A 16,149-nucleotide genomic window follows, 5' to 3' on the forward strand; every position below is an offset into this window, starting at 1 on the left:
CCATAGTTAGTGATACTGATCTAAAAGGGGAAAACCTTGAGGTGTTGAAAGAGAGGGTGTTCAAGGGAATTGACAAGTCTTTTGGTGTGGAGATTTTGAGTAGCGGTCTCATAGAAGCCGTAGCTTTTCCCCCAGCCATTCCTTGCCCAGAATTGATTCAGGAATGTATTGCTAGATATGACCTAGTGTCTGAAACCATTAGGAGAGACAATGGTGAAACCCTTCTTGCCATAAATCGTGAAGTAATTTCCTCAGTCTTCAAGATACCCGATTACCAGTTCTCCAACTTTTCCCCTGCTCAGTCAATCACCGAGTTCAACGCAGACAGAGCCAGACACCGTAACAATGTAGCAAAATTCTAGTTGAAGGTTCCTCAAAGAGGTGGTTCCAGGTTACCAAAGAATCTTAATAAGAATCACATGTTGTCTCACATTTATGATGTTATGCTTTTGTTGCACCGGGCCAGAGGATCCGCTGAAGCTTATAGCTTCGACGACTGGATTTATTGCTACGTGCAATTGGTTTTAGAAGGGAAGCAATATTTGGATTGGGCTGAATTGATTGTTGATTCGATGAGAGAACAACTAGGTATGGCTAAACAATTCAAACAGAACTTCTTCATGTCTTCCTATCTCTTGTATTGTTTGGTCTATGTTAGGGAGTTGGTTGGAATACCAAAACAGCTCACTGAGGAGGATGTTCCCGTATATGAGTTCTATCCCATGCTGCAAAAGGATAAAGCCTTACAGGATTTTAGAAGGGTGCACAATGCTTTTCTGGGTGACATGTGTCATGAATTGAAGAATATGAAAGCCAAAAGAATCTTCGAAGATGTGCAGGCTTTGATAAAGAGGTTTGGTAGTTTTTATATCCAGTTTCCACGCTTATGTTACATACGGGTAGGCGGCTTTGAAGAGGAGCCCTTCAAGCTCCCTCACTTCTGTTCAGATTGCTTTGTTCTGGTGGAGATATGCAGACAACTAAACTCTGTAATCAAAAAGGCACAACCCAGGGATAAATGGGAAGGTCATTTTCCCATCCAATTGGGCATGTTGTCCTGCAGTTCAATGTCTGACGCTCTGAGTATTGGAGCAGATCTCAGGGATTTCAATTTTTCCCTGTATCCTAAAAGGAAAGGTTTTGATAATAAGGGATTTTCCCAAAGTCTTGGTCTAATGCCATACCTCCCAATGCCACAATTAGAGGATTTCTCGGAAGATTGTACAGATGAACTCGAGGTATTCAAAAGGGGAAACATGAGATTGGTGTTAGAACAAGTTGTTTCATTGCAGATAAAGTTGGATACTAAGGGGCTCGAAGAGGACTATCTAGAGCTATTTGAACCAGGATACTTAGCTCGTACAAAAGTTGAAATGCCTCCAATTGACTGGGATGAGGAAGAGAAAGATGATATACAATTAAGGACTAAAGGAGTTTTGGAAAGGACCACGGCGTGGGTGGCCAATAAGAAAGCAACGAAATTAGGCGTTAAGTCTAATTCTGTGAGAAGTAATAAGGATCCTCTACCTTCACCAAAACGTCTTTCTAACAATGCTTCTATGCCTGTTCGTGCAGGTAAGGATAACAAGTTGCCCCAGCCTAGACACAGGTCTAATTCAACTTTGGATTTTTGTACTCCTCGGCATACCCGGTCCCAAAGTGCCGCTCAAAGAAAGATAGATCAGGCAAAGGATATAGGGGTGAAAGATACCATTCTTAATGCCTAAATATTTGAAATTGAAGACTTGGATGGCGATGTTGCTAGTGCCCTGGATTCTCATACGGTGATTGTGGCTATGACGCCACCTTCCAAAATGATCGAAGGAACCACTGGTTCTAGTGCAACTCCTAAGTGGTTGACCACCTCGGTGAACAAAAAGCGGAGTTTTCTTCCCGTGACTATTACAATTCAGGAAATGGTCGTTAAGTACACAGAGAATAATCCAAAGCCGAAGAGGTTCAAGACTGCCGCTCGCCTGAACAATGATGAGGGAACTAGAAAATGGGTTGCTGAAATTGCCTCATACAAACCCAAGGATGAAAACAAGGAGGCTAGCCCCGATGATTTTGAGATTATGAAGGTGGAATTGGGAAACATGAGTAGAGACACAGACAATCATTTCTTCCAGGTATCGGCAAAGAAAATGCTCGCTAGTTCGGAGAAGGATGGGCGAGAAAAGAGAGAACTAAAGCGACACATAAATGTTATGGCCCAGTTCATCGATAGTATTGGTTGCCTTGGGGCACTCCCAATATCTCATGCTACAAAGAATTTCGACCCAACTTCGCTGAAAAATAAAAAGCTAATGGGCCATGTTCAATGAGCCAAGAGTATTGCTGAAGCCGTGGAGAAATGGATTGAGGGAATAATCAAAGATGGTGAGAAGTACATTACCGACTCTTGGAGGCTATGCGATGAGATACAGAGTCTTATTGCTAAAGTTCAAAATTAGCTTGTGTCGTGGGAGAAGGAGGAGCACAAATGGCAGAATATCTTGCCCTTGTTTGCCAAAATAGAAGAATATGGAGTTACTAGGTTTTTGACGGAATACTCAATCAAGCTGGTGGCGGATGAATGTCAGCTTTTTGTGCTGAAGAAAAACATAATGTGGCGAGTGCTTACCTTCAAGTCTATGATCACCGACGCTAAGAAATTTGTTTACGAACTCCAAGATCTCCAGTGCAGCATAGTTAATGATAACAAGGTGGTTAACCCTGACCATGATTAGCAGTTGGGAATTTGCGGGTTGAACACATGGGATGAAATCAGGTCTTTCCAGATGAACATGGAGAAAATCAAGGCCAAGGGTAGTTTCACCCTGGAAGATATAACAAGGGTGGCTAGGATTGAGTCTATGACTTTCATTGGAAATGATCAGTTGCCCAAACATGCCAAAAAAATGGTGAAGCATCGATGGAATAAAGAGGCGGCGAAGGCAAAGCTCAACGCGATGAAAGTTCCGAACCAATCCATTGTTCAAGAACTCACAACCGCTCACGACGCCCGCGAAAGCGGAGAGGATGATGATGATGGAAAAGCAGCATAATGCATTGATTCAGGCCTGGTTCCCTTTATTTTTGTAATTTCTCATGGTTTTGCAAAGACTTTGGGACATCTGTCCCAAAATACATCTTGTTGGTTTTTTTAATTGTTTACGGGGGAGGTCAAGTTTTTAGGGAGACCTCCCCTGTTCTAAAACTATAAATTAAGGAAAGATAGATAGTAAAGGGGTTAGATTTGGTGACCAATTTTGGTTGGTTTTTCCCTCTATTTTGTGTATTTTCTATTTGGTAGAAGGAAGAATCAGACTGCTAAATCTAGAATGGAAAAAGATTTATACATGTATTATCATGCCTTTGTTGCATAAGAATATATATATAGAATGATCATATTGTTCTTGGGAGAAGGAAAATTTGTGGGTTTTGAATCTGTGTAGATACATGTCTTTGCATATGTTTATCTAATCAAATAACAGTAAGGATCTTTCCATTGCAGAAAATTATTATTCTTCTGATATTTCTTCCTTTGAGTGTTTGTTTTCTTTTAGAGAGGATTCGTGTTTGAGGACAGATTTTTTTTCCTACATCTGCTCATTCTTTATTAAACCTGTGGAAATGGTGTACTAAACTTTGTTTTAGTTGTTGTCATCTCTTATATTGGAAAGATAGGAAAAATTGCTTTCTCCTTTTTTAGGAAACATGTGTGAAATATCAGCCTCTCATCTAAGAATGAAGTAGGCAGCCTTACACGCTTTCGGGTTAAAAGCTACTATTCAAATTAAAATAGTTAAAAGCATTCTTGAAAAACTGAGATAGGGAGCTGTACCTATGAAAAAATTAGAAAAGGACAACACATGGACTTGGATGTTATTGGAACTAGGCTTGATTGGTTTACAAAGAATATTCTCAGAAGGAAGGAATTGATTATGTTGAATCCTTGCTCCAATAGCTAGGAGTTTTAGATATTTTCAAGGAATTCAAGGTATGGTTTTTGGTTTATGATGACTTTACACTATGTGCATATACATATACGGATTGGGCAAGAGATATAGGTAATCAGATAGGCACATCTGGTGAAGTTTTCTTTCTTGGAAAGAAACTAGTTTTATGGATCAACAAGAAACAATCGTGTACTTCTTTATCTACTGCTAAAGTTGAGTATGTTGTTGTTGCTACTAACTGTACACAAGTTCTATAGATGAAGCAAATGTTGAAGGATATAAGGGTAGATTGTAATGAACCGGTAGTATTCACTATGATAACTCTGTTGTTATTGACATATCAAAGAATCTGGTATTTCATTCTAAGACAAAGAACATTTCTATCAAGTATAATTTTTTGAAAGAGAAGGTTGAAGCAAATGAAGTCAAACTGGTTTATGTGAACACTAAAGAGAAGACTGCAGATATCTTCACTAAACCTTTGCCTAAGGAATCATTTGAGTACTTCAAAGACAGATTGGGGGTTTTTGCCCCTCCGGTAGAGACTTGAGTGATGGTGATTGGCATCAGTCCAACATGCATTATCAGAACTATCATTCATTCTGGATTGATGAGTTGGTGCTACTACTTGGGGGGAGTAGTCAGCTGTGTGGTTCAAAGGATTTATGATTTTTCTTTGATGTTTATGTCATATTTCTGGCATTAATGTCAAAGGGGGAGATATATTCATGTGAACAATAGATCTTAACAAAGATATCAGTCAAAGGGGAAGGAACAGTATTTCAGATTGGTTGTATCCCACTAGGGGAGTTTGGTCTACTGGTTCAGAATTTCATTGTCACTTCATTTTGGAGATATTGTTGGATGTCTTCCTTTAGGGGAGACTTGTTTGGCATTTCTTGGCACTTGTATGTTTTTCACATCTAGTGTTGCCATCAATGCCAAAGGGGGAGATCGTTGGGAATTTGGAGGAATTGATTATGTGTTGCATTGATGTTTGTCATTGATGTCAACACTAGCTGTTTTGTTGTCTATGACTTGGATATCTTCTCTGGTATGTTATGACTTGTGGAATTGGTTTGGATTGGTTATTCATTTGTTCCTAATGCATATCGCATTCAATTGGTTTGGGATTTGATGATTTGGAAGCTATCATTTGTTCTAGTAAGCCTTTTTGGTTACCGGTAAGGGTTGTACCGACAGAGCTTTGTTGAAGATATTTTGATGAATCTGATAAGGGTGTTGGTGCGGCTTCTAGAAGGTTATCAGGATGCTGATGGATATCATGTTTGTGTTCTAGTTGATCGGTGGTGTTGCAGTTAGCACCGAACCTATCATATTCTATCTTATTTTGTTAGGTTATGGATCAGTTTATGTAACGTGTTGGTTGATGCTCCTGATGCATTATTGGTTGGATTTATTGATTGGTTTATGTTGTTTCGGTCTTAGGTCAACTTGGTCTATCATTGGTTTGCAAGATTATGTAACGGATTTATTGTATTATCTTTTAGGTGGCCGACCTAATTGTTTAGGTCCTGGGTTGTTATAAATATGATGTAAGATCTCTTTGTAGATCGTGGTATGTGGGTTATGAGATTATATGTGTGTGAATAAAGTTGTAATCATGTGCAGAGGTTTTGATCGATCATAGGTGATTGAATTGGGTTTGTGTAAGAGGTTTAAGACCACTGGTATTGAGCTTAACCAGAATTGTACTCAAGCATGGGGATGCTATTCTTGCAGTTCAATCTTCATTCTGGATTGTAGTTCGATGTTTTTTGTAGTCAGTGAGGCTCCTTTTGTGATGAGCAGCGCGCTCTAGGTTGTTGGCCTTCCTACATGTGTAGGCCCCTTATTGTAATATCTATTCATCTGATTAGTGGATAGATATTGTGGGTCTCCAATCCCACTGTGGTTTTTCCTCATTGAGGTTTTCCACGTATAAATTTATGGTGTTATGGTCTACATCTTTGTGGTTGCATTGTTGCTTATTGTTATATGCTTTTATGTTTACCGGTTGTTGAGTTGTTGTGCTAATAAGGTTAAATTTATCCATTCCTGTAGAACATTGATCCCCCCCCCCTCTTAGTGTTCTTGGATCCCAACACTCCTCTGGTCCTCTGACTTGCGGTAGTTTCTTTATAGTGGTTATGTAAGAGGTTTAGGCCTATCCTGCTTTAATCAATCATAACTACACCAATAATAGGAACTATATGTTTATATCAATAATTATTATTATTTCACATAAATTCATTACATTTTTTTAGCTTAGTGATAACTAAAATCTTGAATTCACTAATTCTAATCCACATTTATATTTATGTTTGTAAAAATAAATGTATTTTTAGATTATTGGCGACTTACAAATTGTATAGAAAATTGTTCATATTTTGTATCCCTTTTTACTCACCACCTTTCCTTCTTTCTAATTATGTAGAGTGTAAACTTCCATAAGACACTATCTTGTTGCAAAACATCAAAATAAAAAAATTGACATGTATTATTCAAAAAATATGTATAACCTATCTAAATGTATTAAACTTCAAAAAATTAATTCATCTTCGAAACACCTATGTTGTATCTTCAACATTTATTATACAGGGTTAAATAGGTATTATTGTTTCAACTTCGTTTGCAATGTTTGCTTCATAAGGTAAAGTTTTATAGTTTACATTCATGGTGTAATAGTTTCATATGTATTTCAATTTTTATAGGAATAATTTACTATCTCGCAAAAATGGATTCTTTGATTGAAAATGCAATCAAGACGATTAGTGATGGAAACCTAAAGTTTCAACCACATTTGCAAGTATTAAGTATGGAAAATTTGGGGATGACCTTGAATCAACAACTCGATTTGAAAATATACCTCTCTATTGGAGCTCACAAGCAAAAGGAAACACTTATAAAAAAATACAATGATTCCATAAATTCAATACAACCCTAAGGGATCTACACTTCTACCCATTAGATATAGTTGCCATATTATTTGCAATTCAGGGTGAGCCACAATGTTTGATTGATTTTCTAACAAATCTCAATCAATTTCTTGTAAATTAGCAAATTCTTGGACCCACTATGTAAAAAATGTTGTAATTTTAGCCCTCCAAACTAGTTTATATACACAAGGACTTGATATTTTGAGCTCATAAAGATTTTTAAAATTATAAAGGAAGTGACAAATGATACAAGGTTAACACTTGAATCAGTTAGATATTTTTTCACAATTTTTTGGAAAATCCTAATCTAGAGTTGGGTTAACAAATGATAGATGTGTAGGAAGAAATAAAACTAAAATAATGGAGTTCTCTTATAAATATCTCAAATACTTCGTCAATAAATGTAAAGACATATATGCAAACATAGACATGTTTTTTAAAACATAAAATACCACAATCAAAATATGTGATCTCAACATAAAACCATAAAATTTGACATCAACCTAGATAAAATGGAGTGAAAAGGATCTTTTTATATCATGAACATATCTCCTTTAGTCCACAACTTGTATCATGTGAGATGTGTCTATCCTAAAACCAAGAGCATCGTTTCGTGGATGGACTACTAATTGAGAGAGGATTCCTGGGCTTCTATACTTCGACTGTTCATCACTGTCAAGACTCCGCAGGAGCCATTGTGAACATTAGCACCAAAAATTTGGTAGTCTCAGAGATAGAATGATTGATTCAAGTTTATGAAAAAGAGATGGACAATTTAAGCATAACATTTATGGGACACAGCTTAGGAGCTTCTCTTGCAACCTTGACCGCTTATGATATCAAACAAATATTTTTCACCAAGCATAATTTTCATCAAATTCTTATCACCGTCTTCACGTTTGCCTCTCCTCATGTGGGAAATATTGTGTTTGCTGAAAGATTGGAGTCAAAGTACCGAGGATTGTGAACAAGCATGACCTGGTTCCCAAAGTGCCCATAGTTTTTATGAATGAGAACATGGGATGCCTCAACAAATTGTTGCATTGGTTTCTGTGGACATACTTTCATGTTGGCGTCGAGCTTCCTTTAGACAACAATTATTTGTTCATTCAGCACACCCATAATCTTGCCTACTTACATTATTTAGTGCTTTACTTGCATTTATTGGATGGGTACGTTGGAAGTAAGCAGCCTGCGGAGAGAATGAAATCCTCTCATGTTGGATGGACCCAAAACATACACAAAGACTGTTGTCTCAATTCCCAAATAGTTGGGAACACATCCACAGGAAATAAATTCAAAACACACATGGAGACATGCAAGCTTTCTTACTTTCCATTAATTGACTTGAAATGACAAAATACAAAATACAAATTGTAAACTAACTACATATTACAATCTATAGGCAGCGATCAGGAGCTGCTCTTTTCTACACAAAATGGAGCTTCTCTGAGCTCACTACAATGCTCACTTGGAGCTACACATAGTCAGGAGTAATCACTACTCAACTGACACACCATACAATCAGGAACTATCTTGCTCAACTGACAAACAACACACAAACACACAGGTTGTTGTTGTTCACAATATTCTCTATACTCACTCTGGAGTTGCACTTCTTCTCCACTAATCTATTGATCTGCACTTTTTGTGCTTCTAACTTCTTTGACTGATTGGAGAATATTCTCCTTTTGTATTTTTGTTGTCCATTCAAAATTCAAATGCTCAGCTACCTCATTAATTTCACTGCAGTCTTATGTTGTTCATGCCAGGAGCAGTTGGGTGAAAATCCCAACCAAATCTCCTCTAGGCTATTTTGCTTTAGCTCCCTCTTGACAGGTAGGTGGGGAGATATCTGTAAGGGGTTGTCTAATGGCTAGGATAATAAATTCTAACACTCCCCCTTTGTCCTGAGCCAACAAACTCAATCAAAATCTAAATCAACTACACCCAAATTTGTCCTTAGGTGCTCGAAGTTGTGACTGCCTAATGGCTTGGTGAACATGTTTGCTCAGACCTGCAAAAATCCAATTTTATTTCACCATTATCAACCAAACTTCTAATGAAATGATACCTGATTTCAATGTGCTTGCTTCTTCCATGAAACACCATATTTTTACTCAATGTAATTGATGAAACATTGTCACGAAAGATCATTGTTCCATCCTCTTATTCTTCCTTCAAATTTGCTAAGATTCTTCTCAGCCAAATAGCTTGACATGTTGTTGCATTCGTTGTTATATACTTAGGCTCAGTTGTTGATAGGGAAATAATGGGTCGCTTCTTAGAAGCCCATGAGATTACACCCGAACCCTAATGAAACACATACCCAGATGTGCTCTTCCTATCATCTAAATTTCCTGCACAATCATTATCTGTGTAACCAATCAGCCTAAAATCACTTATCGCATTATACAAAGTGCCATATCCCTTGGTGTCATTCACATACCTTGGGATTCTCTTACCCGCTTGCTAATGAGTGTCCTTTGGATTCTCCATAAATCTGGAAATCAGACTCATTGCATGCATTATATCAAGCCTAGTTGTTGTCAAAGACATCAAGCTTCCAACCAAACTCTTGTACCTAGTCGGATCAACGTTGTTGTTGCAATATTCCTTGCTCAACTCAAGACCTACAATTGTTGGTATTTGTGCAGGCTTGCTACCATACACTCTAAATCTCTTCAAGATCTCATTAGCATATCTTTCTTGAGAGATAAATATACCATCATGCATTTTTTTTACTTCTATGCCTAGAAAATATCTCAAGAGACCCAAATTTTTCATTTCAAACTCTCTTTTCATGGCCTCTTTAAAATCAACAATGAGGAAATCATCATCCCCAGTCAAAACTAAATCATCAACATACAAGACAATAATGAGAATCTTACCATTAGCTGCCTTGATGTAAAGAGTGGGCTCACCATCACTTTTGCTAAAGCCATTGTTCATCAAATATGAGTCAATCTTGTTTTACCATGCCTGTAGAGCTTGCCTCGGCCCATAAAGAGCCTTCTCCAGCCTATATGCCTTGCCTTCATGACCTATAACTTCATAACCAGGTGGCTACTCCACATAAAACTCTTTTTTTAACACTCCATTAAGGAAGGTAGACTTCACATCCATTTGAAATACATTTCATTTGTGTTGGGATGCAATAGCTATGACTGCCCACACGGTCTCCATTCTTGCAACAGGGGCATATGTCTCATCATTAGCTCTTCCATACTATTGTTTGTGTAACCCTTGACCACTAATTTTGCCTTGTGGTGCTCTATTATGCCTTCGACATTTCTCTTGGTCTTGTAGACCCATTTAACCCCAATGACTTGGTTGTTGGGAGACAAATTAATTAGCTCCCAAGTGTCATTCCTCTCTATTGCATCTATTTCCTCATCCATGGCCTCGCACCATTTCTCCTCCTTAATAACATCCTCAAAATAAATCAGATCACTGTGAGGAAATAACACAAAGTTTACATTTTCATCAAACCCATAATCATACCTTTCATCTTGGTATATCTCCCTTAGACTCTTGGTCTTCTTGACATTAGGGAGGTGAGAGTTGGGTCTGGACTCTCACTACTACTATTGCTTTGTTCTGCAGACTCTGATCTATACCATCGAGAGAATTCAGGAGTTGATTCTCTGGCTACCTCTGGCTGCTTGCCTTTTTGCCTATTTCTGTCAGGAGCCGTTCGAAGCTGTCGGGATCTCTCAGGAGCTATACAAAACTGTCTAGTGCTCACCAAATTCTAAGAATTTTGTGACAATCTGCTTGACTGCCTGTCCGCATCATGAGCTGTTAGGAGCTTCTTCCCAATCTTCATACTCATCATCATCATCAGCATCAATGGGCATACTTTCCAAGGTGGATGAAGAGGTATCCACTAAGCCATCCAATGACTCGTTCTCCTAGAGCTCAACATCTCTACCAATGATGATCTTCTTGGTGACAGGATTGTATAACCTATATGCCTTGGACTCAACACTATAGCCTGTGAAAATGCATTTCTCACCCTTGTCATCCAACTTTTACCTCTTCTCCTTTGGCACATGAGCATATGCCACACACCCAAACACTCTATGGTGCTCAACCGTCCACTTGCGCTTAGACCATGCCTCTTGCAGAATCTTGGCACGAACTCCCTTGGTTGGACTTATATTTATCAAGTGTATTGTTGTTGCTACAACCTCACCCCAATATTCATTTGGCAATCATTTTGATTTAAGCATACCCCTTTCCATCTCAACAATGATCCTATACTTTCTCTCAACCACACCATTTTTCTGTGGAGTATATGTGGCTGTTAGCTCCTTCTTTATGCCATTTTTCTTGCAAAAATTCATGAAAATATTGGAGGTATACTCTCCTCCACGATCTGACCTTAGGACCTTTATGCAATGTCCACTCTCTTTTTCAACTTGGACTTTGAACAACAAAAACTTATCAAAAGCTTTAGATTTGTGCTTCAAAAAATAAACCCATGTTCTACGACTAGAATCATCAATAAAGGTCATAAAATATTGGCTACTACCAATAGATATGGTCTGCATAGGGCCAAGCAAATCAGCATGCACAAGCTCCAGTGGTGCTCTTGCCCTTCTAGAGTTGCCTTTTTGAAAGGGAAGCCTATGTTGCTTACCCAGAATGCAAGCCTCACACTTTCTACTAGGCTCTTCTATGCTTGGAAAAACATCTACCATTATTTTCTTGGACAATAAACTCAAACCAGCACAACTCAAGTGTCCATACCTGAGATGCCATAGCATGGAAGGATGTTCAATGTTGCTCTTGAGGGCCTTCAACTGTTGCACAGTTGTACATGCTTGCTTGGGAGTTGCAGCATCGGACTGAGAAGAGAAACACGTCTCTATTCTCAAAGGAAACATCCAGTTCTTTGTCATTTGAACTACTGCAACTACTTTCTTACTCCCATATTTGTCAAAGATGACACACTCACCCTTCTCCGTCAACAACTTGTATCCATTTTGGATCATTTGACCAACACTCATGAGATTATGTTTAATGCCTGGGGAAAAATAAACATTCTCAATCTCCTTCTTCTCACCTTGCTTGGTGCGGATCATAATAGATCCTCTTCCATGCAGATCAGGCAGCCATTAAATACCTCATGAATAAATCATCAATTTTAGGGAGATTAGCAAGATGGATATTGTTGATGCAAGAATTTGATATCACCATTGTTGACAAACTAGGGAAAGCCAATGTAGTAGAAAATTTTCTATCAAGATTGACAACAAATGAAGATCCAAAAGTCATTGATGACTCATTTCCAGATGAAAATTTGTTCTCCATTGTTGTCTTTACACCTTGACATGCTGACATAGCTAACTACCTAGTTGCTCACAAGATTCCTCCTCATTTCTCACCAAAATAAAAGACATTGCTTGTAGAAAATAGCTTTAATTTCTCCTTGGTAGTAGGGTGCCTATTCTATACTGGACTAGACCAAGTAATGAGACGATGTATCTGGGAAGATGAAACTTATGACATCTTGCATGCATGACATGATGAGCTCTATGGAGGACATTTTGCAGATAAGAGGAAAGCCATTAAAATACTTAATACAAGATACTATTAACCTATCCTGCACAAGGATGCAACCAAATACACCAGAAAATGTGATAGATGCCAAAGAATGGGCAGACCAACAAGATCATATGAAATGCCATTATATCCACAAGTGGTAGTAGCACCCTTTGAAAAATGGGGACTTGACTTTGTAGGGCCTATTGACCCTCCATCAAATGGCAAGTCTTACATCTTAGTTTGTATTGACTATGTGAGAAAATGGGTTGAAGTTAAGGCCATGAAACATGCAAGGGACAACAAGGTAGCAAAATTTCTTTATGAAGAAATCTTCACCCGTTATGGAGTTTCCAAATAAATACCAACATATCAAGGGGCTCAATTTACCTCCACTTATATCACAACACTGGTAAATGAATACAATATCAGGAATAGAAAATCTACACCTTACCTTCCACAAGCCAATGGACAAGCAGAAATCACAAACAGGGAAATTGAAGCTATTCTCCCTAAAACAATGGCTCTGCATAGAAAAGATTGGGCACCTAGACTACCTGAAGCAATATGGGCATTCAGGATATCATGGAAATCAAAAACATGGTTTACTCCTTTTGAGGTGTTATATGGCGAAACAACAATTATGCCCATTGAATTTGAACATAACATTGAGAACAACACTTGAACTTGGAATGGACATGTCTGTAGCACAAAAAGAAAGAGTTTTGCAATTAAATGCTTTGGATGAAATAAAAAATCCATCTTTACATCAAACAAAAATGCTCCAAAATCAAAAGATCAAATGGCATGATAAATATATCAGAGCAAATCAATTTCAAACAGGAGATTGGGCACTCCTCTATGATTCTAGATATAAGGATAACATGGGAAAATTATAGACAAGATGGTTAGGCCCATATGAAATTCCAAAAGCTTTTCCTAATGGAGCTTTGCAGCTCATAACTATTGACGCTGTGAAATTCAAGTTGTTAATTAATGGTCATCACCTGAAGCTTTATCATAAACCATCTTCCAAACAGGAGTTCCTACAATAATTCACTACACCTTCACATTCTGAAACTCCTGCAGCCGAAGAAGGTGGACTTGATGTCCCACCTTCTCCCTAGTCATATCATCACATGCATAATAAACAATTCCACTTTTTGTGGAAGTGCATTCTCCATCAATAAAAATATCATCATTCCATCTCATGTTATTCTCTTCCATCTTCACTTCACTTCCTTCCATTTTGCCTTTTCAGCCACTTAGTCAATTCAGTATCGCACTTACTTACAACATGATCAGATCTTATACCTTCTACACGCTCTAGGTATGCGCCTAACAACTTGTGTATATTATTTCTTTCAGATGCATTTATTTTACTACAATTTAATTAATATGGATACTTCACATAACACATTCTTTCTCACTTTCTTGCATGACATGTGTGGACACCTGTCAAAATTTAGGTAGGGGGGAAAAAGGTATGTTGTGTCATAATGTGTCATCTACATCATAAAAAATTTTGTCATAATTTTTTTTTGAAATATGCCATTATGTCCTTTATGATAGTCTGTATTAAGTGACATGACCTCTCTTTTAAAGTTGCATGCTTAAGCCTAGTTGTACAGATGTTGCCAACATTCTAAGTCATAATAGACTTCTATAATGAATTTTATTATCATTATTATGTGATAAGTCGACAAATACAAGTTAGAAGGGTTTTGTCTTGGCGAAAGGTCAGAAGTTGCAGGAAACATTTGAATTTTCAGAAATCACGGTATTTTTAAGACGTAAGAAGGATAAAGCTAAAGGTCAACAATGGGAGGGTCTCTTATCAATTATGAGCCTACAACTCATACTATACTTCTGCAGGATCAAATTTGTGACCCATAATTTAGACAATGTGGCTGGATGGATTAATTCCTTAAGCTTAATGGGTTTGAGAATGACATTGATTTAGAGTTTGCTCAAACCTTCTCCAATGGTGAAGCAATGGTGAAAGGATTGAAAGTAAATGCTATAGAAGAACGAATAAAAAAAGTCTCAAGGCTACCTATGGAAGGAGAAAAATATCCCGAGTCTAAAGATTCTAGGTCTACTAGGCCAGAGTTCTCCAAACTTGATGACCGTCCTCTTAATGTGGACAAACAAGGGACTCGGAGACTTTCTTTGTCAAAAAAATGAAAACAAGTAGCAGTGTGCGTGATTAAATATCTTACCTGTGAGGGTAGACAATCCTACCTCCATTCTCTTCATTTCAAATTGCTAAACCATATGAGGCATGGTTGAAGGATGAATGTGCCAAATATCTTGTACAACTTGCTCTCAATTATGGCAGCTGAAACATAGAAAAGTAGGTCAAACTTTGTCTCTCATCATTGTTTGATTAAATTACTTATAGAAAGGTCTTTAAAAGATGTCTCCTAGATAACTTGGGATGAATTTGTGGTAGTCAATAAATTTAAAGTAGCTAATGTTAGAAATATGGGTCAATCAAGGGCTAGGGAAACAAAGAAAATTTTTAAATCAACCCCAAGAGCTTCAACATCTAGGGTTGCCTTTGCTACAGACTCTCATGTAGCAGAACCTTCATCTAGTGATATAAGTAAATCCTTAGCAGACCCTAATGTCAATATTCAAACTAGAACTCCAAAAAGGACTAGGATCGTTGTCCAAAAGGAGAAAGGTAAGGCAAAGAAAAATGAAGCAACAAGGGAAGGGACACATAAACAAAAAACAGGAAAGGAAACCTCGAGCCCTGGAAAAAGGAAACCCTATGTCCTAACATTGATAATTATTTAACTAATTATTTTGGTGCAAATTTATTTATCCTAAGTCGATTATTTCCTAAGTTTTCCATTCACTTTGTAGGTCCTCTTGGAGAGGTGGCATCCTACATGGCAAGTGAAGTCAATGGCATGCTTCCTATTGTGTAGGAAAGCAAATATGGTGCAATCCCTATCTTTTAGGAAATGGGTGTCCACTTTGGAGTTCCTACTTGTAGGGGATTGAAGTTAGAGATTTCATGTTAAATAAAAAAACAAATTTGATAATCTCTCATGTTTAAAAGAGATACTTGTTGTGTAGTTTTTATTCTTGAATAGAAAAAGAAAAGAAGCAATTTTTTGATTTTATCTTTTCTTGGAGGCTAAGTTAAGGATTTAAATTCTTTCCTTGAATATTTATACACAAGGAAGAGGATACATTTGTTTGGATATGCAGGATGAAGTTAGAGCCATTGGTGATATGCTTTATTTAGCTTTTTTGCTTTGTTGAAGATGGAGTTGCTTTCTTTGGCACCTATCTTGTAAAGCTTTATATAATTGATTGTATTTCATAATTAGATGTCAATTTGAAGAATTCAAAACTTTAGTTATACTATCTATATTTATCTAGATAAGAGAAAGATGCAGTCTCCATGTTAGGCTAACGAGCCTGCAAGTGTATTGTAACTTATTTGTTGTAGATTAATACATTGGTTAGATTGCTTTGGAGTTTGGGTTTTTTTACTTGAAAAGGTTTTCCCCACATATATTGGTGTTTCTTCTCTTCTATCTAATTATTATTTCTTTCATGTTTTAAAGTATTAATTTACATGTCATTATGCTGCTAAAAATTACATAGATGTGTGAGCTAAATAATCTTTCCTCAAAGGGTTAATGCAGTGGGAAATTAACTGTATGTTTCCACTTCAAAGGTATAGTAATTTCTTGCAT

Source organism: Cryptomeria japonica, chromosome 10 (assembly GCF_030272615.1).
Source record: "Cryptomeria japonica chromosome 10, Sugi_1.0, whole genome shotgun sequence".
NCBI lineage: Eukaryota > Viridiplantae > Streptophyta > Pinopsida > Cupressales > Cupressaceae > Cryptomeria > Cryptomeria japonica.